We start from the raw sequence: 19,818 nt of genomic DNA on the forward strand, positions 1-19,818 counted from the left end.
TCGGAGCCTATTGAATAAAATGCTTGAGTTGTAGAGTCATGTTGTGATGCCATGTTGCATTTGCACATATCGAGCATGTTGTGTGTATGTTATTGAAATGCTTGGTATGTGTGGGATCTGACTATCTAGTTGTTTATCCTTAGTAGCCTCTCTTACCGGGAAATGTCTCCTAGTGCTTCCACTGAGCCATGGTAGCTTGCTACTGCTCCGGAACACTTAGGCTGGCCGGCATGTGTCCTTCTTCGTTCTTGTGTCTGTCCCTTCGGGGAAATGTCACGCGATGAATACTGGAGTCCTGTTAGCCTACTACAGCTCGGTTTACCGGAGTCCTGCTAGCCAGTTGCTACAGCCCGGATTCACTCGCTGATGACCGACATGTTCGTTGTTGGGTCATGTATGCATGTCCCTGTAAGTTAGTGCCACTTTGGGTTCACCACTAGCCATGTCAGCCCGGGTTCCTTGTCATATGGATGCTAGCGACACTATCATATACATGTGCCAAAAGGCGCAAATGGTCCCGGGCCTAGTAAGGCGTCACCCGTGGGAATACCGCGCGTGAGGCCGCAAAGTTATATGAGGTATTACATGCTACATCGGTGTGGGATAGGATCGAGGTCCTGATAGCTTTGGTATCAGAGCTTGACTGCCTGTAGGATTACCAAGCCAAACTGGTCGAAGTTGAGTCTAGAAATTCCTTAGTTATATAAGGGTATTGACTGTGGGATGGAACGTAAGGCTCTTTTACTGCTTATACCTTATGCCCTTCTGAGCTGAGTCATCCTATCTTTCCTACAGGGTTAAGGAACTTGGATTTCTCTTCTTTCTATCAAGATCACGTGTTACTAATCCGTAGACTTATAGGAATGATGGATTCAAGCCCTAGTTTAGTTCCTACTACTTCTGTATGTTCATAGCTGGTCTCAGAACCTTAATGTGGTGATGTTGAGTGGTTATGCCACCATTTTTGTAGGATGTCTCAAATCTTTTGAGTATTTACAGCCGTTATGCTGTCCGAGTAACCCCAGATTTTTAAATAGTCTGATGCATTTGCAAATTCCCCTTTTCCCTTCCTGATGTTTCTTTGGGCCAGATTAACCATGCTGATCGGTGAGTTGAGGTACTTTGCTGCCTCGACATATATGTTGGAACTACTATTATGACCCTAGGTGTCTTAGAGGATCACCAGGTAATCTAGCCATGTTTTGTGTTCCCAGTATGATGATTCTGGCCATCATTCTCGAAAGCATCCCGTGATGCCATTTAGTTAGTAGGTATTCTACTCCTGGGTTTCGAACCCGAGATTCACCCTACTTCATGTAGTTAGTATTTGCTAGTTCCCTTAAGATATTAGTAACCTTTGCAATAGTCCTCGAGGTCTGTGGTATATCCTTCTTCCAATACCATGAACCAATATGGCAGAAGCTCTTTGAACCAAAAGATCACAATAAGAGTGCTCTTAATGGGTTATCCATTCAAGAATTGTGAATCTGCCAGTCTTACCTTTCTGCATGGGTTATCCGGAAGAAACATGTTGAACTTCGTTCGACATGCTAAACCATGCATCCACAACTCAAAAAATCATATGTTCCTTTGGGTTGTCCCTCTTTAGTTATTTTCTGGCCCTCGTCTATCAATTGATAGTCAAGAGTATGTGTGCAATCGTGCTTATTGATGCATATTATTCTTGAGGTCCGTCAAGCCATTCTATTACGGATTGACTAGGAGAAACAAACTCCAGGACCTCATCCATTTCTTGGACTGGTCAAAGTAGTTGTATCTCGCAGATCAAATTGCTAATCCAGTTTTTGCTCTGTTCTACCTTGGAGTATTACCATCTTTATACTAAGAATATCATAGGAATTGCACACCATCCTATGAACTCTTGATACAGTGATACTTCTCACCATCATTATTCATTCCTCGGTTCTCTGTTATTGTAACCGGAACACCGACAAGTGAATCGTGATGTGTGAAATCTATACTCCTAGCAACTCTGTTGCTTGGTAGTTAAATGGACAATAACCTCATCCTTAGCATGTTGATCATTGAATCATCGCCCTATGGTTGATCGTGCTACCTAGTCCTTATTTCCTGGTGCACTCCTTGATCAATGAGTTAGGATTGTGTCGATCGCTCGCTCTTTTGATCATATTGTCTTGCTCTAAAAAGCATGATTGTTCTCGAGCTTAGAGACATATCGGTGGTTTGTGATTTTCCGGATATCTTCACGGAAGTATCACCAGGTCGTCCCCTGGCCGATATGTTGAGTTCGTGATCAAGTTCGTTTCTTGTAAACAACTCCTTCTCCAAGAATCCATGTTGGATACCCCTGAGCTAGTTCGTTAAGCTAAAATACCAACTTGGGGAGTTGGAAGATAAAAGCTTACCTAATTTAGTCGTTTCAAAGGGATATCCTTGTGTTGTTTGTTAGTTGAAGAAAAATGATATCTTCATCGATTGGTCCCTGTGATCAGTTGTTGGGTCTATTGTCTTATCCAAACTTTGATTTGAGTATGGGCTATCCTTAAATCAAGTCAGAACCAACGATATTCGTAATGTTGTCTTACTCGTGGTTGTTTCCTCGAGCATACACCATTATATCTTTTGGTCTGACCAATGCTATCACTGTGTTCACATAGTTGTGGAATTCCATCTTCATGGAAATCTCGATGATTTGCTATTGAGCTCATCATCAATATTTCATCTTGTCCATGATTCATGTTGAACATCTAAGTTAGTGTTGGAAACTTTTGTAAGCATTACTTCATCTCTCGTTCATGAAGTATATGTTTGGTGTGGGAAGTGACTTTCTCCAAGTTCATGTGCATCAGGTGCAAGTTGCCGCCATGAATTTGAGAAAGGTTTGTTTTGCTTCCCCTGGAATCATCCCAAGTCAGTCATGCATGTACAAAGTATACTATGGTTTGGTAGATTAATTACCTCCACTCCATATGTATTCCATAGCACACCAAGCCACCAATTGATTTGTTCAAGGATAATAAGTTCTAAGTGCTAGTCCTGAAGGTACCAGATGGATTTGTACAAGATTCCGTTATCCTCGATGATGGTTCCCAACCAGAAATCGATAGTGTTTTACTATAAGACTACTATGTGGTCACGCTTGTCTTGGACAGTGTGTTCACATGTGTGTAGCAGAACCACCTCATGTTTTGGATCTTGCTATCGTAGTTCATTTCCCGAGAATCTTGCAACGCCGTCTCGTCGATTTGTGTTGCAAACTTTGACTTTTTTTCCATCTAGACTTGATGAGTCTGGAATATTCTGACACTAACCAGATCTGAATCTTAGGCAGATATGATGGTTGGAATGTCTTCCAAGAACTATAATATTGGTCTCTCTATAACCCGGTAAAGTGAATGACGTGGCCAACACACCCAGCTAGAAGACCTATTATTGTAGTAACTTGATTGAGGAAGTTGTCCACCTCCCCATAAGGATTTCGTAGGATTTACTCCCTAGCTGTTCCTGATGGATTTTTGTGCTCCCGAAGTCCGACCTTTTACTTGATGTTCTAGATACCAAACCATATCTACAAATGGGTTACGCTAGCACATCATGGAGAACATTAGAAGCAGAGTGCTAAATGTCTCTTGGTCGATTATCCAGATTTTGTTTCCTTGGCTTCGCTAAGGTGAAGTCTGAGAAGGTGTTATCTTCTTTTGCATCTGCATCCTTCATCATCTGTTTCATTGCATCCCTCCAGATTTATGCTTCGTGTCTCAGCTTGAGAGATGTTTCAATGTCTCACTCCATGAGTTGATCCTCAGTTGTTCGATCTTCAAGAAGATCGATTCTTCTAGAGATTTCCTTTTCCTCTCGTTATTATGTTGGTTGGAGTTCTTAGAGCAAGACATCGAGACAAAGATGGTGATCGAATCAATGTTCTTATGAAGTGCAACCTGGATCATGAAGATTGTCTGAGTTTGCGTCCCCCCCCCCTTCATCTTACGCTACGCTTTAATCTCGGGACGAGATTCTTGTTTAGTGGGGGTGAGTTGTCACATCCCTAGCTTCTGGTAATGCACTAGGCTAGCTACATGTGTGCATCATGTCTATATTCTGAAAGTTGAATTGAGGAAAGTGAAAACCTCAGAAAACATTTTAATAAATGGACAAGAACCCTAAAATTGCAATCAGTAAATCCAAAATGCCCTAGAAATAGTTCTGACAATTTTGACAAGAGTTATAAATCAAACCAAAATTTTGGAACATTTCTAAGGAATTATTTGGGCTCTGATTTTAAATCAATATTCTATTTGAATTTGGAGTTATATTCATATTATATAATGAATATATTTTCAAATGCCCTGAGATATTTTATGTATATGTGGAGTAGACCTTTAAGTGATATAAAATTATCCAGGGGAGTTTTGGCACTGTTTTCAAATTTGTTTGAATTTGAATTTAGTGGAAATTAAATAAAACAAAACAGAAGAGAAATAAAAAAGAGCAGAAGACCTACCTGTCGCTTACCTGGCCGGCCTGCTACTGTGCGGCCCAGCCCACAGTGCCGTGCGAGTCACCATCAACCTCCTGCCAAGAGGATGAGAGGTGCGTGGCCACAGCGCGCGAGCATGCGCCCCGCCACCTCCTGCTTCCCGCCGCTGCCCCGACGCGCCCCGACAATGCCACGACACCCCTGGCCCTTTCCTTCTTCCTCCTGTATCTCTCTCCTTCCCTCTGCCTTTATTCCCCCTCCTCTGCTCTCTTCCCGCGGCGCCGATGAGCACCCCCGCAGCCACCGCGCACGCCTCGCCTCACAGTCTGGTTTGCTAGCTCCGCCCCGACGCCGTGGAGCCACACGACAAAGCACATGACCGCAGGAGGCCTGCAACACCGTCAGCACCGTCATCTTCAACCTCAGGCGCCGCAGATCTCCCTCGCCGATTCGTCGTCCTCAACACGCCCCCGGCTACCCCGAGCATCACTTCGTGATCTACGTGAACCCCGCCGTCTTTCCCCTCTCTTCTCGCTGCCGAACGCGTCTCCTAGCCGTGTTTTTCCTCGGAGCCGAAAGCTTCTGCCCGTCGGCCATGTCACTGTCGCCGCTGCAGCCGCTCAGGCTCGAAGCCGAGCGCATTTCCGTGCTCGGTACAACTCTAGGAGCACCTCTGGCCGCCATCACGAGCTCCGCTCCAGCGAGCTCTACCGTCCCTGTTACATCCCACCTGCCTCCCTGGATGCGGGTGAACCCGGGCTATGCGCCGGTGCCCTTAGCCGCCGCCCCCGTCGCCTTTAGCGCAAGTCCAGCGCATTGCCACCGCGGGTTTCGTCGCCGTCGGCCGAACTCCGGCGACAGCTGACGTGGTAGGGTGATTAGTGCTAATCCCCGCCAACTAGACCCCACCTAGACACTGACAGCGGGCCCTCCAGCGGGTCAAAGTCCAAGTCAACACGGGGTTAACCCCTGTCTCGCTGTCCAGTGGGCCCGCTTGTAAGGTTTGACCCTGGCTGACGTTGTTGACCAGATAACGTCACACTGACGTCAGGTTGATGCAGTAAATGTTTTCTGGAATTTAAATAAATCTTAAATGATTTATTATTTTCAGAAAATATTCAAAACTTCTATAATTCATAGAAAATTATCTATAGCTCCAAATGAAATAAGTTGTATATGAAAAATGATCAGAAAAATCCAAAGAATCTGTTTATGGCATTATCATGCATGTTTGAACAACTTAACGCTGCTGTATACAACAATTTGAATTAATGGCATTTGAAATGTCTTATATGGAGTTTGAATTTGAATCTTAGATTCAAACCAACCCCATTTAAGTTGCTGCTAGTTGCATTAGCTCAAACCACAGAATATTTCCATGTCATGATCATGCATCATATTGTGCATTGCATTGATTGTGTTCTTCCTTGTTTGCCGGTGTTTTTCCCCTCTCGATAGACGTGGTTCCGACGATAAGTTCAATGACACCGATGAAGAACTATACTATCTTTAGAAGCGTCAGGCAAGCAAAATCCCCTTGTTCATTCCGATACAATCCCACTCTCTCGCTCCTGCTCTCTTTAACTGCATTAGGACAACAACGATTCAACTGTTACATGTTGCGGTAGTTGAACCCCTTTCCTCTGCATGACCTGTCATTGCCACAGTAAATAGATGAAACCCACTAGCATGAGTAGGAGTTGTTTGAGCCTTGATGTGCCTACTCATTCATGCTTGTTTGTCATGCCTGCTACTTCTTAGAGTTGAGTCAGGTCTGATTCATCAGGGATGAATTGGAGGTGTGTGAACATGTCCTACTGTGTGTGGTCTAAATGTGTGAACATGATTTGGTAAAGGTAGCGGTGAGAGGCCATGTAGGAGTACATGGTGGGTTGTCTCATTGAACCCGTCCTCAGGAACTGAGTTCTGTGTTTGTGATCCATGAACAGTTACTACCACACTTTGGGCTCCGGGCACTCCAAGCTCTCTCGACTTATTAATCAACTCGATCTCTGTCCAGGAGTTGCAACTAGTTTCTGGTGTTTGTAGGTTGTGTTCGTAGTCTACCAAGTGGCACCCGGTACAGGTGGGCTTGGGACAGACTAGGCACCGTGGCACGGTGTACCAAGCGTAGCTCCACCCGTCGAGGTGGGCTTGGGAACCCTGCACACATCGTTTGGGGTCGTGAGCGACACCCCGGCCGGATCTCCTTGCGGATGGAACCCGAATAGGTGATAAACCTGGACGAGAGACTTGTGTGGTTAGTCTGGTTGTGGCCGACTCCCTCGCTAGGTTTCCGCTTGAAGGTTGCCGAGATACATGACGTGTACATGGCGTAAGTGGCGAGAGCGTGTGTGAAGAAGTACACCCCTGCAGGGTTATCATTATCTATTCGAATAGCCGTGTCCGCGGTAAAGGACTTCTGGGTTGCTTGTACAGTTCATAGACAAGTGAAAGTGGATACTCTAAAATACGCAAGATAAGCGTGAGTGCTATGGATGGCATTCTCGTAGGGAGACGGGAGCAGATCCATAGTGGTGTATTGATATGGTGAATATGTGGACTCGTGTGCGCCACCTCGAAAGAGTTACTTGAAGTCGTAGTTCAAGATAGCCACCGAGTCAAAGCTGGCTTGCTGCAGTTAAACCCCACCACCCCTTTGTTGATAATGGTGCATATGTTGTTAGTTCTGATGTAAGTCTCGCTGGGTACATTTGTACTCATGTTCCTTAATTTATGTTTTTGCAGAGAGACTTCAGTCTCACTAGTAGTTCCACGTGGACTTCGACGTTTAGCTTGTTACCTCAGCTACGATCTTGTGCCCTTGGCAGAATCTGGTAGATAGACATGCTTCTCAGCCTTTTTCATTTCTAGATGTCTGTACTCAGACATGTTAAGCTTACTCATGTGCTTGATCTGTATGCTCTGAATGTTGGGTCATGAGACCCATGCTTGTAATATCTCACTCCTCGGAGCCTATTGAATAAAATATTTGAGTTGTAGAGTCATGTTGTGATGCCATGTTGTATTTGCACATATCGAGCATGTTGTGTGTATGTTATTGAAATGCTTGGTATGTGTGGGATCTGACTATCTAGTTCTTTATCCTTGGTAGCCTCTCTTACCGGGAAATGTATCCTAGTGCTTCCACTGAGCCTTGGTAGCTTGCTACTGCTCCGGAACACTTAGGCTGGCCGGCATGTGTCCTTATTCATTCCTGTGTCTGTCCCTTTGGGCAAATGTCACGCGGTGTCTACCGGAGTCCTGTTAGCCTGCTATAGCCCGGTTTACCGGAGTCCTGCTAGCCAGTTGCTATAGCCCGGATTCACTCGCTGATGACCGACACATTAGTTGTTGGGTCATGTATGCATGTCCCTATAAGTTAGTGCCACTTTGGGTTCACGACTAGCCATGTCAGACCGGGTTCCTTGTCATATGGATGCTAGCGACACTATCATATACGTGAGCCAAAAGGCGCAAGCGGTCCCGGGCCTGGTAAGGCGTCACCCGTGGGAATATTGTGCGTGAGGCCGCAAAGTGATATGAGGTGTTACATGCTAGATTGGTGTGGCATAGGATCGGGGTCCTGACAATATATGTCCTTTAGTAGATTTCAATATGAACTACTAGTACATACTCTAAACACTTATGTATATAAACGTATTTTAGAGTGTAGATTCACTAATTTTGCTCCGTATTTAGCACTCTCCCTCGCCCCTCGACCCTCGCCCATGTGGTGGACGTGCAGTAATTCATTCGGTCTCATATAGCCAGAACGATATATACTACACTACCATTATTGCTCGACTTCCCGAAGAGGGGAAGAGCCGATCACAAGGTTAATATTTTGGAGATGCCAAGCGCAAGGTTATAGGAGAACGAGTAGTAGGTGTTGCGTCATTTATAAATAAAGTTTTTTTCTTCAGTGGCACGTACGCAATATGATAGGTTCATATGGAGAGAAAAGGAAACCGCTCCACTATATACATAGTCAGGACGTGCCAGCCTACACGGTTGCTTGTTGGGGTTGCTCTCTTCACACTCTCTCGCACAAAATGACTGTGGCCACATCTCTAACATCCCGGAGGATCACGTTTGCTTGGGAAAGGGGTGGATGCTTAGTGTAGATGCGGTGGTCGTCGCCGACGGTGAAAACCCACTGTCGGCACGTCCCGATCAGGGGTCCCCGCCGTTCTCTCTCACAAAGCCGGTGAGGTTGCCTTCGTGCCTTGCTCACTACCGCGATGTGGGCAGTTGCTGCCTCCCGCCGCCCTCCTCAAGGTTGAGTTACGTCCCTCAGGTACAACTCCCTTTATAGCCGGCTTGCACCACTGCTCCAGCTGCCCACATCACTCCCTGTGGATATTTCTCTACTTCTTTGCCCCGCACATACCTCTACTGGCTTCTACGTACTGTATTTGTGATGAGTTTATGTCTCATCAACTAGTCCCAGTAATCTTATTCTAATCACGCTTCTTCATTTCTTTGCCACAGGGATGCTCATCTCGATTTTGGTGAAACTGCACAAAATGATCCGATGGTCAAAAGGTTGCAAACTTCATTTATTAGGAAGCTCGAACATTGCCAGCAAATTGAAGCCTGGTCAGGGTTCATGGTTCAAGGGCTAGGGACTGCATGGATTGTTTTTTTCTTTAGTTACCTCTGTTCCAAAATAAGTGTCAACTTTAGTAGTAGTACAGCTTTGTACTAAAGTTTGCACAAAGTTGAGACACTTATTTTGGAACGGAGGGAGTACATATTTGCTATGATCTGTCAATCATTGAGATGCAATAGCATGCATGTTAGTCTCCTTTGTATTTGATGAAATGTTGCAACGGGCAACCTTGGACACAAGATACATGTAACAGAAGCTAGAAGCTTCATAGCGTTGTACAAATTTATCTCGCTCATAAATTACAGTACGTACTATACTAGTACTTCCTCCGTTCCTAAATATAAGTCTTTGTAGAGATTTCACCATGAACCACATGCGGATGTATATCGATGCATTTTAAGTGTAGATTCATTCATTTTGTTCCGTATGTAGTTCACCTAGTGGAATCTCTACAAAGACTTATCTACTAGTAATAGCTAGCCCCCACTACTAGGAATTCTCTATCCTCTCCTTGAGCCACATCATCAAAATTGATGTAGCCGTTAGATGAAGTAAATCAGTCCATAATAGCCATCTGATCTAGACGTTGAGAGGCTCCACACTAAGCCACATGCAAGCATGTAGAAATACCATGGCACATGCATGTGAGTGGGTTTTAAATGACATCAACATGTCTACATGCAAGCATGCACCGGTAGCATGCATGTAAGTGAGCTTTTAAGTACCATTAACATGTCACAAAGAAAAATATAATCCCGTTGTGCAGTAGGAGTTGGCTGAGCTTTTTTCCTTACGTGGGATGATCTAAATGATGATGGGAGTTTATTTAGTTTGGCTACCATATTTGTCATGCAGTTATAGAGTTTTTTTTAGTTCTATGAAGTCGATAATTTTGCGCAGAGAGATATACGGCTGTTCCGTGGCAACGCGCGGGGACTCGTCTAGTAATATTTAGGAACGGAGGGAGTACTATGTAAAGAGTTAGGTGTCGCACAGTGATAGTGTGAGGTGGGCCATGTAATCACTGAGCCTGCGTGTTTTCACTGCTCTTGCACTCCTCCGCTGTAAGAATGGAGAAAATTGTAATCTAGTAGTAGTAGTACCTCCTTTCGGCGAACGCGTGGGACATCCAGCAGTCCTACCACCTCAGTAATAAAGACCAATGAGCCGTCAAATCACATAGACCCAGCAGTAAGTTGGACGGACGAAGCAACCATCACTCTTGCGCCAGTGAGAGGTCGCGTCCGCTCTGCCCGGGCATGAATGCGGCACCGATTATTTTGAGTGGCGCTGACCATTTTGGGCGAGAAGCGCACGCGGGTGATGGAGGGGCTTTGGGCGGGCCAGGCTGGTCAGGAGCGGGCGTGGCAGCTGTCCGCATGTCCCTACCGGACACGCCCGGAAACGAGAGGATGCACTGACTCTCGCAGCTAAAATCGTACACTACACACCATCTCTCTGTAGGAGTAGGTCGATCTGTCGCTCTCTCTCTAACACACACATGTTGTTAAACACACACACACACACGCACACACCTTGGTCCCGTTGCACCTTATAACGTGACTTATTACACCTAGACGGAGGGAGTAGTAAGTATACAAGATACGGTGGGACACTGACTTAAGTGGAATACAAGTGCCCAAAATTTGTGTGCATGTTATAATAAGGATTCACTTAAAATAGTACGTGAGCGAACAGAGGGATCAATTGGACAGTGTTCCCGAGCAGTAGCGAGATGTGTGACGTAAGATACACCGCTAGCGCTTTTAATTTTTCTTATAAATTTGTTTGTTTCACCCTCTGACTGGTGGGACCCAACGTACTACGTGGAGAGAGTAAGGTGACTAAGGATGCATTATTTATGCACCAATGTGGTCTTACCACCAAAGCCACATGACACGATTATGATTGAAATCCCAATGACTCCCACACACAAAAAAACACGGCATGCTTATCACACGAATGCAGGAATGTATAAAAGGTTATTTTCCTCTCGTTAAACATAACGGGAGGTTTGTGTAGCTGGTTAGCATGTTCGCTCATCAAACTTGAGGTCTCGGGTTCGATAACTACACTTGAGCATAATTTGTGCCAGGAGGATTCTTTGACTAGTCAAAATGGATGGATACGGAGCTATACGATCTCGTAGTGACCGTATAATCACCTCATCACGTATAAGCTGCAGCCTCGGCACTTGTTTTCTAGGGTTTGCACGCTTCACACTCTCTCTCCAGTATATATATACACGCTGGAGCCTCAGCGCTTGTAGCTGCTCTCTTCACACTCTCTCGCCCTCTCCAGATCTAAACAAGACTTCGTTGGCCTCTCTCTCCCCTCAATGCTGCTCAAAGAGCCGGCAGGATCCGTCCACCGGGAAGGGAAAGAGGCTTAACACTGTCGCCGTCGACGAGGGGGGGAATCCACTATCGGCGCAGTTGTTCACTTTCCACCTAGCAGCGGCGCGGGAGGGCCTCCGACCCCTTCTTCTTCGTCGTTGTCCCGTCGCCCACCGAACCACGCCCCAAGAAACTTAAGGTACAATTTACTTACTCCACATGCATTGCTCTAGCTGCATGTATACCATGAATCTAGGACGTGGTTCAAACAGGAAAGGAGTGGGGGAAAGTAGTGGGAAAAGTTGTATATAGCATGAATCTAGGACGTGGTTCAAAGAGGAAATGAAGGGGCAAAGTTGTATAGCATGAACCTAGGACGTGGTTCAAAGAGGAAAGGAATGGGGGAAAGTAGTGGGAAAAGTTGTATCGCATAAATCTAGGATGTGGTTCAAAGAGGAAAGGAAGGGGCGAAAGTACTAGTTCGAAAAGGAAAGGAAGGGACAAGGCTGTAGAGTTTGAGCAGGACTAGATTTGTTGCGCTCACATAGGGAAAGGTGTCTAAAGATAACAAAACTGGGACCAACACAAATATGCTCCTTGGTTGTTTGTTCTTTGTTGCAATAGACTGTGCATGACCACAGTACATCGGTAGATGCACATGGTGCTGGTGCGTCCACTGTCCCGTGCAACTCATTAGTTGTTGTTAATCTAAGGACCTGTTTGGTTAAAAACTCCCTAGTCCCTACCTGCTTGGTTCCAGGGACTAAACATGGACTATAGGTTATTAAATGACATGCTAAAAGACTATGTTACCCCTAGTGATGAACTAATAGAGACAAGGTGCGATGCGTGGCAGGGGCAACTGTTGGAAAAAGTCCCAAAAAGACTCCCTCAGGGTCTTCTTTCTGTAGTCCCAAATGCCCACTTTTAGTCCCTAAAAGTCCCTCTTGTTTGGTTTAGATGGGACTAACACGGAGTTTTTTTAATCCCTACACCAAAATGTCCCTGTAAACAAACACCCTCTAATAATGCCGCTGGAAAATTGATGCAATGCCACAGTTAAAAGCAAATTACATGTTTAACGAATTTTATTGTTAATATAATCTCTATATTAATATTAATCAATGCCACCGTTTGAGAAATGCTACTGTCATGCTTTCTTTCCCATTTAGATAAGGTAGATGCTTCTTTTTGTTGGCTTCTGTGTCATCCACCGTTACTGACTACTAATTGTTTCCTTTGCACCTCTCTGTAAACAGGGTTATCTACTTCACCTCGTTGCCATTGTGACCTTTTATTGCACTGCACAAAACACTTTTGTTTTAAGAGTGTTTTGTGCAGTTCAACCAAAATGTCACACCGACAACGTTGCTTGATTGCTTGATCTTAGTGGAGCTGGACAAGAGGAGATCTTACTTCCTATCCGTTAAGGCGAATGTGGTTCAGATCTTCTTCTTGTGAGTTGTTTGAATTCCACATCATGAGAGGTCAGTACTAGCCTTCTTTCACATGATTCTGCAGTGTGCTTTTATATGTTGTGCTACTTGTACGATAATGTTGCTTGATTTTAGTGAACTGCACAAATCGAGACAAGACTTCCAATCTGTATGTGCACTGTAATATCCCATTGAGGTAAGATAAGGATATTTCACAACTGTTGGCCTGTATTTTGCCACTTTCATCAGAAAATTAAGTTTAGTACTATACTTGTGCTCCCTAATTGACATGCCAAATCTTACATTGAAGGCGAAGCTTGTCTGTTATTGAACCAAGTGATGAAGGGGAAGAACAAGCAGAAGAAAAACAAAAATCAACTCCCAGTGCTGTAATGAAGCACTAGAACTGTGATGACACAAGTAATGATATAGTTTTGCATCTTAATTTATTGCTATGGCTGGAACGAGCAATTGTTTTGCCACTGATTTGATGCCACTCTTAATGTAATACGTAATATCTCTACTTGTGCAAACAGGGATCTTCTTTGAAGATACCATATATTTTAGTGGAACTGCACAAGAAGATGTTGGAAACATTAAACTAATCACGGAGTATATAGTAAGCATGGCCACCACCGTAGATAGCAACAGATGGTTCCAGAGAAGTGCTTCAGTTGTATGCTCTACACAATAAGCCTCCTAACAAAGGTTAGTACTCACCCACTGATTTCATCCATATGATTGAGCTTTGTCATCTCTATTGGTGTTGTGCTACTGTTTAGATACTGTCATGAAAAAGTGGTATTGTCCTTGAGAAGTGCTTCATCTGTGCTGTTTTAAATATGTCCTTTCCTTTTTTCGAGCAAACAGGGATGCTAGCATTTAGTAGTCCTCTTGTCTTTGCAGAACAGGATCATCTTCCTCTGAAGAAGAATATGGAGTATGTGAAGTGACTAGTTCCGATTATGCCAGGATGAAGAAGCCCTATCTATCTTCTAATCAGAAGGAGCAGTTGAAGGATGGTTACATTACTCCCCACAAGACCAAACTAACTTCAGCTCAAAAGGACTGACAAATCTCCATTTTTTGCTGTGATGCGCGAGTACAATGTTGTTCTAGGATTCTTTCTGGTGAGTTCCATTTTCTAAAAGTGTGCTCTACATGGATCATGTATGTGCCTGTTCAAACTGTCAATTCATAGTACAGTTTGCTTTATACTAATCACTTTTTTATATTTGTGCAAACAGGGGTTCTTAGCTTGATTTCAAAGGGAACTGCACAAAATGTTCATGAATACATCGAATCATTAATTTCCACCACAAGAAAGGAGGTGCCGATAAGTTCAAGGCGTTGCAACATATAAGGGCGAAATCATACAAGCTACGCGTGAATTTGGTTGATTTTGGTGGAACTGCACAAAAAGAACAGCTGGTTTATTTAGCACGAGGTGCCATGTCAATGTCCGAACTGATGGCAAACCCTGCACATTTCACAATCGTAGGCATTTGATATTTTGGAATGGGACAACCTTGTCAAATTTTGCTCATTGATTTTAGCAAGACATGCGTTTGATATTTTTGAATGGGACGCCCTTTGCTGTCAGCAGTGTCGATCAATTTTTTCTCATTCTTTAGTTGTCAAGTAAATATTGCCTCTGACATGTGAGTCGCTGAGATGCATAATAATCGATTGTTTTGAATGTTCTCTATGAATTGTCAGGCCTGTGTGTTTGATTGCAATGTATAGAAACGCTAAAAAGCTGCTCAGATTCTTTGTACTCCTTTTGTTCCTTTTTACTTCGCACATTGTGAAAGTGCATACTTTTTTGTATAAGATTGGTCAAAGTAGAGATACTTTGACTGCAGACAAAACTTGTATGCAGACTAGAAAGGACCGGAGGGAGTACATGTGAAACTGCTGCAAACGAGGTGATCACCCTGGGAATAATGCTAGCACGTATTGTTTTGCATGTTCATCCAATGCCAGTGATACAGGAATTCGAACTAATCGAAATAAATTCATTCATACATGGTCGGATTTCATATAAACATGCCGGATTTCATTACATTTCATACATTCTTCAACTAAAAAGGGGTGCGCTAGAGGTATAATTAATTAACCGAAGCTACCCATCTGTGTCCCGCTGAGCCGAACAGAAGCTTCAGTGACTTAACTGCAGGTGCAGTTGCATAACTGACATGTGGCCTGTTGGGCCCATGTGTCAGTCAGCCAACTGCACCAGCAGTTAAGTAGAAGCAGCGTTCTTCTCCAGCGCAGCTCTTCGACTCCACGTCGCCGCCAAGAAGCTAACCGGCCATCAATGGTCAACCTGTCTAGCTTGGCTTCAACCGGAGGGTAGCAGCGGTGGCCTTACTTGGACCCGAGCGGCGGCGACCTACCGTGTTCTACTCTTCCTCGTTTTCTGTGTGGCACGGCCTCGTTGGCAGCGGGGCGGGGCCTCGGTGAAGCCGGCGATGTTCTCTGTCTCGTTGCCGGTGGGCGGTGCCTCAGCGGAGCGGTGGAAATCCTCCCCCACGTTGTCGGCAGGGTGGGTCCTCGGCTGAGCCGGCGATGTCCTCTGCCTTGTTGTTGGTAGGGCGGGGCCTCAGCGGAGCCGGCGGTGTCCTCTGCCTCGTTGTTCACGCTGCGGGGCCTCGGCGGAGCAGGGCCTCGTCGACGCCAGCGGAGCGGAGACTCGTCGGAGCCGGCATTGTCCTCTGCCTCGTCCTCGGCCTCGCCAAACAGCGCCTCACTCGCTTCATCGCCCTCTTTGCTAGCCTCTTTGTAGGCGGTCGCAGCCTCCGCCACCCGCATGCGGTACCGCCAGCGCTCGAGGCGGCCCTTGCGGGCGGAGCGGTACGAGTCGAGCAGCGCCTCCTGCTCCGCCCGCTCCGCGGTAATCTTCTCCTCCGCCTGCAGGTGCTCCTTGAGGAGATGCTGGTTGTAGGCGGCGTCGGTCTGCGCCTCCCGAAACTGCTCCTCACGCATCTGCCTCACCCTGTCCATATATTGGGCACGGGCCTCACCGATGGTCATGGTGCAATGCACCGGCGAGGATGGCGCGGAGGAGGGGTGATACGTCTCCAACGTATCTATAATTTTTGATTGTTCCATGCTATTATATTACCCCTTTTGGATGTTTATGGGCTTTATTTTACACATTTATATCATTTTTGGGACTAACCTACTAACTGGAGGCCTAGCCCGTATTGCTGTTTTTTTTCCCATTTCAGTATTTGGAAGAAAAGGAGTATCAAACGGAGTCCAAACGGCTTGAAACCTTCGGAGGCGTGATTTTTGGAACGAACGTGATCCAGAGGACTTGGAGTGCAAGTCAAGAAGCAGCCGAGGCAGCCACAAGATAGAAGGGCGCTCCCCCCCTATAGGGCGCGCCCCTGTCTCGTGGGCCCCTCGAGCGGCCACCGACGTACTTCTTCCTCCTATATAAGCCTACGTACCCCGAAAACATCCAGGGGTCAGACGAAACACAATTTCCACCACCGCAACCTTCTGTATCCGCGAGATCTCATCTTGGAGCCTTCGCCGGCACTCTGCCGGAGGGGGAATCAACCATGGAGGGCCTCTACATCAACATCCTTGCCCCTCCGATGAGTTGTGAATAGTTTACCATAGACCTACAGGTCCATAGTTATTAGCTAGATGGCTTCCTCTCTCTTTTTAGATCTCAATACAATGTTCTCCCCCTCTCTTGTGGAGATCAATTCGATGTAATCTCTTTTTGTGGTGTGTTTGTCGAGATCCGATGAATTGTGGGTTTATGGTCAAGTTTATCTATGAATAATATTTGAATCTTCTCTGAATTGTTTTATGTATGATTGAGTTATCTTTGCAAGTCTCTTCGAATTATCAGTTTGGTTTGGCCTACTAGATTGATCTTTCTTGCCATGGGAGAAGTGCTTAGCTTTGGGTTCAATCTTGCGGTGTCCTTACCCAGTGACAAAAAGGGTTGCAAGGCACGTATTGTATTGTTGCCATCGAGGATAAAAAGATGGGGTTTATATCATATTGCATGAGTTTATCCCTCTACATCATGTCATCTTGCTTAATGTGTTAGTCTGTTCTTACGAACTTAATACTCTAGATGCAGGCAGGAGTCGGTCGATGTGTGGAGTAATAGTAGTAGATGCAGGCAGGAGTCGGTCTACTTATTGCGGACGTGATGCCTATATACATGATCATGCCTAGATAATCTCATAATTAGTCGCTTTTCTATCAATTGTGCGACAGTAATTTGTTCACCCACCGTAATACTTATGCTATCTCGAGAGAAGCCTCTAGTGAAACCTATGGCCTCGGGTCTATCTCTTATCATATTTGCTTCTAATTTACTTTTATTTGCATCTTTACTTTTTGCATCTATATTATAAAATACCAAAAATATATTTATCTTATCTTACTATCTCTATCATATCTCACTTCCGCAAGTGGCCGTGAAGGGATTGACAACCCCTTTATTGCGTTGGTTGCGAGTTCTTTGTTTGTTTGTGTAGGTTCGTGGGACTTTTGAGGAGCCTCCTACTGGATTGATACCTTGGTTCTCAAAAACTGAGGGAAATACTTACGCTACTCTGCTGCATCACCCTTTCCTCTTCAAGGAAAACCAACGCAAGCTCAAGACGTAGCAAGAAGGATTTCTGGCGCCGTTGTTGGGGAGGTCTTCGCTCAAGTCAAGGCATACCAAGTACCCATCACAAACTCATCTCCCTCGAATTTACATTATTAGCCATTTGCCTCTCGTTTTCCTCTCACCCACTTCACCCTTGTCGTTTGATTCGCCCTTTCTTTCCCAATCTTCTTCTCTCTCTTTTTCGCTTGCCTTTTTCTGTTTGCTTGTGTGTTGGATTACTTGTTGTCATGGCGCAAGATAATACAAAATTATGTGATTTCTCGAATACCAATAATAATGATTTCCTTAGTACTCCGATTGCTCCTCTCAATGATGTTGAGTCTTGTGAAATCAATGCTGCTTTGCTTAATCTTGTTATGAAAGATCAATTCGCGGGCCTTCCTAGTGTGCCGCTACTCATCTAAACAACTTTGTTGATTTGTGTGATATGCAAAAGAAGAAAGATACGAATAACAATATTGTCAAATTGAAGTTATTTCCGTTTTCACTTAGAGATCGTGCTAAAGTTTGGTTTTCATTTTGCCTAAAAATAGTATTGATTCTTGGAACAAGTGCAAAGATGCTTTTATCTCTAAGTATTTTCCTCCCGCTAAGATTATTGCTCTTAGGAACGATATTATGAATTTTAAACAACTTGATCATGAGCATGTTTCCCAATCTTGGGAAAGAATAAAATTGATGATTCGCAATTGCCCTACTCATGGTTTGAATTTATGGATGATCATACCAAAAATTTATGCCGGTTTGAACTTTGCTTCTAGAAATCTCTTAGATTCGGCCGCGGGAGGCACGTTTATGGAAATCACGTTAAGAGATGCTACAAAACTTCTTGACAATATTATGGCTAATTATTCTCAATGGCACACTGAAAGAGCTTCTAGTAAAAAAGTGCATGCTATAGAAGAAATCAATGTTTTGAGTGGAAAGATGGATGAACTTATGAAGTTGTTTGCTACTAAAAATACTCCTCTTGATCCCAATGATATGCCTTTGTCTACTTTGATTGAGAATAATAATGAATCTATGGATGTGAATTTTGTTGGTAGGAATAGTTTTGGAAACAATGCTTATAGAGGAAACTTTAATGCTAGACCGTTCCCTAGTAATTCCTCTAATAATTATGGAAATTCCTACAATAATTCCTATGGTAATTTTAATAAGATGTCCTCTGATTTTGAGAATAGTGTGAAAGAATTTATGATTGCTCAAAAGAATTTTAATGCTTTGCTTGAAGAAAAATTACTCAAAGTTGATGATTTGGCTAGGAACGTTGATAGACTTTCGCTTGATGTTGATTCTCTTAAAATTAGATCTTCTCCTCCTAAGCATGATATCAATGAGTCTCTCAAAGCAATGAGAATTTCCATTTATGAGTGTAAGGAAAGAACCGATAGATTGCGTGCTAAAAAATGATAGCTTTATAAAAGTGTGTTCTTCTAGTTTCCATGAAAATAATGATGAGGATCTTAAAATTATTGATGCATCTCCTATTAGGTCTATGTTTTGCAATATGAATCTTGATAATTATGGGACTGATGATGAGTCAACTTTACCTAGAAGGCGTCCCAAGAATTCGGAGTTTTTAGATCTTGATGCTAAATTTGGTAAAAGTGGGATTGAAGAGGTCATGACTTTAAATAGCATTGAACCCACTATTTGGGATTTCAAGGAATTTGATTATGATAATTGTTCTTTAGAAGGTTGTATTTCCTTGTTGCAATCCGTTGTTAATTCTCCTCATGCTTATAGTCAAAATAAAGCTTTTACCAAACATATCGTTGATGCCTTAATGCAATCTTATGATGAAAAACTTAATTTCGAAGTTTCTATACCTAGAAAACTTAATGATGAGTGGGAACCTACTATAAAAATGAGAATTAAAGATCATGAGTGTTTTGCTTTGTGTGATTTGGGTGCTAGTGTTTCCACGATTCCGAAAACTTTATGTGATATTCTAGGCTTCCATGATCTTGATGATTGCTCTTTAAGTTTGCACCTTGCGGATTTCACCATTAAAAAGCCAATGGGAAGGATCAATGATGTTCTCATTGTTGCAAATAGAAATTTGGTGCCCGTAGATTTTATCGTTCTTGATATAGATTGCAATCTTTCTTGCCTTATTATTCTTGGTAGACCTTTCCTTAGAATGATTGGAGCGATTATTGATATGAAGGAAGGGAATATTAGATACCAATTTCTATTAAAGAAAGGCATGGAGAACTTTCCAAGAAAGAAAGTCAAATTACCTTATGAATCTATCACGCGGGCTACTTATGAATTTAGTGCAAAAGATGGCACTCGTTAGATCTATCTTCGCTTTTATG

The sequence above is a fragment of the Triticum aestivum genome, chromosome 3B (genome assembly GCF_018294505.1).
Source record: "Triticum aestivum cultivar Chinese Spring chromosome 3B, IWGSC CS RefSeq v2.1, whole genome shotgun sequence".
Taxonomy (NCBI): Eukaryota; Viridiplantae; Streptophyta; class Magnoliopsida; order Poales; family Poaceae; genus Triticum; species Triticum aestivum.